We start from the raw sequence: 6,041 nt of genomic DNA on the forward strand, positions 1-6,041 counted from the left end.
TCGTCATCTTCACAAGCATTGAAGTCGTTTGTGTGCGCAACAACTTTCCCTTCGCATTTGTCGCCGACACTGGGACCTCGGCGTACCACCGTAGCACCGGTATCGGTCAAATTTTATTTATGCCAAGTTGATAATAATTCACTATAGCGCACACAGCTAGATATCGTAAGATGTTGGCGTGCTGTTGTGTTATGTTTTATTGGTGCAATAATGTTACAATCCTTCCAAACTGGTAAGCACTGATGTACGATGGTGTCCGTTACGCACCGCTCGTAAAGCTATTCCTGAGGTGGTGGTTTTTGGTTTTTGGTCCGGATTGTTCCATCCCATACTCACCACGGGGTTAACCTGTCGCTGCACGTGTTGCTTTCACCGAGCATTTTTTAAAATTTTGGGAAGCTAAGCCGATGTTTAGCGGTCGGAAGCGCATCCTCGTGTTTCGCTTACGAACGCCGGCTGTACGGACGGTGAACTAACAAGAGTGAAGTTTCGATTTCATGTGCTATTACCGATGCTTGTTTTGTTTTACCATCGCCTCCATGTGCGTATGTTGTATCGCCATCGCGCAAGGAATGCGTTCGGATTTTGCGTAACACAAAACAGCGTAAGAAGCGATCGTCGTGCGTCGTGTGCTGATCAGTAAAACAATCGATAAATAAAATAATGCAATTTAAATTGGGGTACACAACCTAACTGGGCACTGTTACCGCACAGATCTATGTTGCTTATCTGGTGCGTAAAGTTTGTTCGGGTGGTCATAGTTGATGAGAAAACAAATCTATTCAGTGAGATTATAATTCCACGATAAGCACACAGCGCACATTATCTAATGGGAGATTTTTTGATCGCAAGTCGGTCAATGAAATCGGTTGCTGCTGTGGTGTGTTTCTCTTATCCTTTTGAGCACATCAATGTATTTAGGATGCATTAATTTCGACCCAGTTCAATCGGGTCCAATTTATCAATGCAAACAAGATAGAAATTATGCACAAAGATGCCTTATTTTGGTTTCGTTTTCCTCTTCACAGCAGTAGTGACATCCGTTATCTGCTCGTCTCGAAGCCTATAGTAGACGAATTTTGCACATTGATATGTGGGTCATAATGAATTTCCAAATTTTGGTTCTGTTTTTTTTCTCTCTTCTTGTCGTTCCCTCTCTGATATTTTTCTCTCGGAACCGTTGTGTGGCTAGGAAAATTAAAATTTCGTTGGTACGGAAAAAAAGGGAAACGCTTTTCGAATGTTGCTTATCAGCACAAGCTCATAATCGGGCAGCTGAAGGATGAGACGGTGGTGGTGCACTGTTTTGTTCGGGAAGGGCTTGTAAAGCATAATAAATCATAAGTGTGGATTTTCTCTGTACCGGTGCGCACTTTCTAAGCTCTTCGCCAGATCAGTGCAATCTGATAAGAGGAGAAGGCACCCCAAAAAATCGTTGAAATGTTGGTTCGACGCTCGAACGCCGAAAGCTCCCAGTGCGGGATGTTCTTTTTGTATTTTTTTTTGTTCAAGCTGAACGCTTCAATAATAACCACTTTCTCTGTAATGATTGCCGATTGTTTAGCGGTTTGTTGTTGTGCGTCTGGTTGGCGTTAGAGGTTGGCGTGATTGGCGGATATTTGGTAATTCCGGTTTGTAGCTATCGTGTAAAATTAGATGATAATAAAAGTTTCTTGGGCTCACCACCCCGGCACAGATCTGCTGGGCGGTAACAATATTTTTTGAAGGGATAATTATACCCATCTCAGAGTCCGAGTCGACTTATGTTTCGTATGACGCTTCACTAAAAATTCAATAAATAATTCCCATCAGAACATTTAACACTACACTAATTATAAGTAATAGTAGCACTCTTCAACTTGTGTAATATTGTAGACATTTTATAAAAACATAGTTTTAAATTAATAAATATTATTATTTTTATATGCTAGTTAACACCATTTATCTTCTTATTTGTCTTAACTGAGTCGACTTCTAACAAAATACATTCCCATTCCAATATCCCAGTGGAATTATCAATCCTGCGTATGGAATAGAGATGTGCAAAGTGCCAAATGAATATACTTCTCGCTCTACCTAACTATCAAATCTACATAAGCGAACAAGCGGGCTAGTCTGATAGGCAAGGACATGAAACGGGATCCGCCTCTGATAAAAAAATCTTAAAATTTTTAGAATTTTTTTATTTTTTTTCTAATTTTGTGTTCTTTTTTTAATTTAAAGCATTATTTGAGTGAAAAGAAACTTATTTCAACCAATTCGCATCAAAGTAAATCAATTTTTAAAATTTTGCTAAATTTTCGGGTTTTCAGAAGTTTTTTATTTTTTTCTTATTTTTTATGCTTTCTTCTATTTAAAGCATTATTTGAGTGAAAAGAAACTTATTGCAACCAATTCGCATAACCCGGGTTGCTGGGATGTTCATTGATGGTTCTAATATTTGACCGGCTAACCCGTACTTCGAAACCAAGTGCAAAGTACAGCACCATAGTCAAGTGATGTCATTGATAAAGTGAAATTAATGAATTCAAGTTACCCGCTCATAGTCTGTTTGGTTGTTTTTGTAACTAAGATTATCACTTTTACGATTTTTTCTTTTCCCCTTTACTTTTTCTTCCCTTGCCATTCGGTCGTTTATTTTCCTTCATGCATTCGCTGTTGTTCGCATAAGAATAGGGCCACTATCGATTGAAAATTATCGCCATGGAAAATGAATCTCTGTCTATCGTTTCATTGTCTTCCGACGACGGGTGAAGCCTGAGTTCGGAAGTGAAAAGGCTAAAAACATCCCATTACGCTGGTGATCTTAATTATAGGTGCGCGTATGTATGCACCCGTTTTGAATAGGCAAAGATAAATGTACCGAGGTGGTTAACGTTATTAAATGCATCCTATGGGGTTTTTTGTTGTTGTGTTGCTCCTTCCTGTGTCGATAAAGTTTCCACACGAATTTCGTTCTCACCGGTTCATGTTTGCAGCTGCAACAATTCACCGCACCAAACGGACCCATCAAATGCTATTAAGCTACGTCTGGCGTTCGATGCAAACCGATGCGTTATAGCAACTTGCGCAACAGGGCACGAGTTCACGCCGAGATTCACCCGTCGAGACCATCTGTCCTGGGTTTTTTTGGCATTCGTTTTTTTTTTGCTGTTACTTCTGTGTTTCACTTTATCTTCACGAAAAACCTTTAGCAATTTGGAGCTCTTCGTAGTCCGATGTACTTTCGCTACTTTGCGGAAAAGTGCAATGTACAAAACGGAAAACTATGCTCATCCGTGTTGTGGCTGGCTTTTTAGGCTGTTTTTTTTCTTCTTCTTTCAATGTAAGCCTTAATTTTGGCCTCGTATCATACAACTGCATCACTTATCCACTCCGCGCCGCAAACACTCATCTTTCTCCCTTTTCTGTTCTCCGTACGAACCAGATGACCAACGGTATGCTTTTAGGTTCAGGTAGGGCTGCGCACCAAATAGCAATGGCACGGTGCGGTTTGCTTTGCTTCTCGCTTCGATAATTGTCTATATATTGATTGATGATGATTTAACGATGATGATGCGGCTCAGCACACTAGTAAGAGTGGTGAGCGGCTTTGCTCGTATTGCGTCGACTGATTACACAGGCCTTTCACGATTGACCCCACGTGTGGCGGGTAATACGCTTCCGAGACTTACGTCCCCCGGTAAAGCCGTACGGGACGTGGTGGGTCGAGAAATATAAATAAAACACTTTGCCCAGTTGCCGGGGAGCATCGGAGCTGACCGACCGTGCAGCACGAGCGATGAAATTTCTCCGGAAAAAAGGAAAAATTGAGCCATGGCGCGATGCCGGGGTGAGGATCGGGACGGGGGGATGATAAAGGTAAAGCTTTCCCAACTTTGAACCCTGCAATTTAAGCATCACCAAATAATTGCATCTTGAGCGTTTGAAGGTTTATTTTTCCTTCTTCATTTTTAAGTGCGATTCTTCAAATAGTTAGCTAAAGCAATTGATTATATTCACTGCATTTACGAGGTTAGGTCATGAGAACCGATTTTAGACGGGGGAAAGAAATATTTTCATTTATTAAAATGCGTGTATGTTTGCTTTTTAGAGCTTATTTTCCCAAACGAACGATGATGACATAGTTTAAACAAAAAAAAAATTGTTTCTAATCACAGAGTTTCGATTTTATACACAAACCATACATTTACTGCACCTTTTTTTCCTCCTGAAGCCACAAAATAAACACGAAATCTACAGCAATTAAAATAATCTTACGCATTAGCTTAAACCGTTTTAAACTCGTCATACCAACATTTATCGCTGGTGGTGGAATTTCTTCGATCAACGAAATGGAAAATGGGAAACATTTCCGCACTGCCGGCATACGCGTTGCAAGGGCCGTTGCTCAGGAATTGTCATGGCCGAACAATTGCTCTACCTTTTTTTTCTACAAAATGGTGGAGCGGCAGCATGGTGGAGACACGGGAGCGAAAGGGTTGTTTGGTATTTGTTCAGATCGGTCGGATTAAATGGGTGGAGCAGCAGGGATGGTATGGAGTTGGAATGAATTATGCTTAGCATTTCGATGCATTTCCGCGTGTTCCCTGACAGTGGCCATAGTAACGGCATGGCTCGTAATTTGCTGCCTTTGTTTTACTCGAGTTTTTACTTTCCTTCAAGTTCAAGTTGGTTATGGGCCGTTATGGGATAGTGTTTTTTTTTCGTTTGTTTTTTTTTTGTTGTGTAGTGCATTTTTATGCGTTACGTTGTTTAACGATACTTATGCAAAACAAAAAATGCGCAAGCTAATGATCGAACAAATTCACCAAGCGGGGAGAAGAGTTTGCTGGGGGCTAAGGAGTTAAAGCAAAACCAAACTTACTCTAGGACGCATAATTGTACTAGCGTTGAATTTATTCCGGTAAGTGATCGTGCCTTGATGAATCGTACAGTAAAGACATTTATTTGTTCAATGCGCTTTAGGATAGAAAGTTATCCGATCCGATGCTACTTGTATTTTTCGACTACCAGGACAACTTGGGCTGAGTGTTTTATTTATTGGAAAAGTATAAATATTAAACCATTTAAGGTTTATTTTTCATCCATCTGCAAACTAAATCATCATTGCTCTTGAGCTCAATCGAATCGTTTCATTCTTTCAATTTTCATCCCAAAAACAATTCACACACCCTTTAGTAAATTGAGTTTGCTTTCCGTTCAGTTTCTTTTGCACGGCCAAAAACAATCGAGTGTGTGTAGTGTTTTGTGTTGAATAAATTTGATACGTGCTAATTAAAATCGGTGCATATGCGCTCTCAGCAAAGCAATCTAGACACGAAAAATGCGGTCAATGTTTCTTTGCATCGCGAGGCCGTCGAATGGTTGTGCACAATTCGATCTGCTGCAAGTCGATTGTTTCCCGTCGTTGTTTTCCCTTGCTGCCGGCGGGTTTTCCCTGCGAGACCATAATCGTTTCGATTCGTCTGCCATGGTAGCAAGCAGAGTCATCAAACCTCAACCGTCTGGAGCATCGTGTTGTGGTTGTTGTTTGGGGTGTACACCTAAAGGGAGCCATAATAAAAGCCCGTTTTGCGATCGCAAGGCCACTCAAGCGTCGGTCGGGAAGCGTATCCGCAATTTTCTCACCCTTCACATGATAACATTTTCATTTTTCTTCAAAACGTTTTATTTATTTTTCTCTGTCCTCTGTGGTGAAGCGGGGGGAAAATGCGGGTACGGGTTCAACGATGTGGAGGCTCGGTGCATCAATAAAGTAATACGCGGTGTATGGTGGGAATTTACAATGACCCTAATTGCGCGAACGGTTCCCTATCGATGTCAATTTTTGCATGCCTTATCCAGCAATGATTTATTATCGCCCCCGATATTGAGTGGTGTGTTGAAAGATGTGCCGATTAGGGTTGATCTCGGAGAAAGCTTTGAAAAATGTCAATAATGATTGTTGGCTTTTGATGGTTTAGATTAATTCTTGGCCGTTTTTTACAACTTGGAAAAACCACAACTATTTTAAGCAAAATTCAACAGAAGCTTTTGCC

The 6,041-nt window shown here is 40.8% G+C and overlaps 1 protein-coding gene across 7 annotated transcripts in view; it reads left to right on the forward strand.

The window, feature by feature from the left end:
- Nucleotides 1–6,041, forward strand: part of LOC125762713 (flotillin-2) — a 150,216-nt gene that overhangs the window by 74,995 nt on the left and 69,180 nt on the right. The gene's annotated exons all lie outside the window — the stretch shown is intronic.

This window comes from Anopheles funestus, chromosome 2RL, assembly GCF_943734845.2.
Source record: "Anopheles funestus chromosome 2RL, idAnoFuneDA-416_04, whole genome shotgun sequence".
NCBI classification, from domain to species: domain Eukaryota; kingdom Metazoa; phylum Arthropoda; class Insecta; order Diptera; family Culicidae; genus Anopheles; species Anopheles funestus.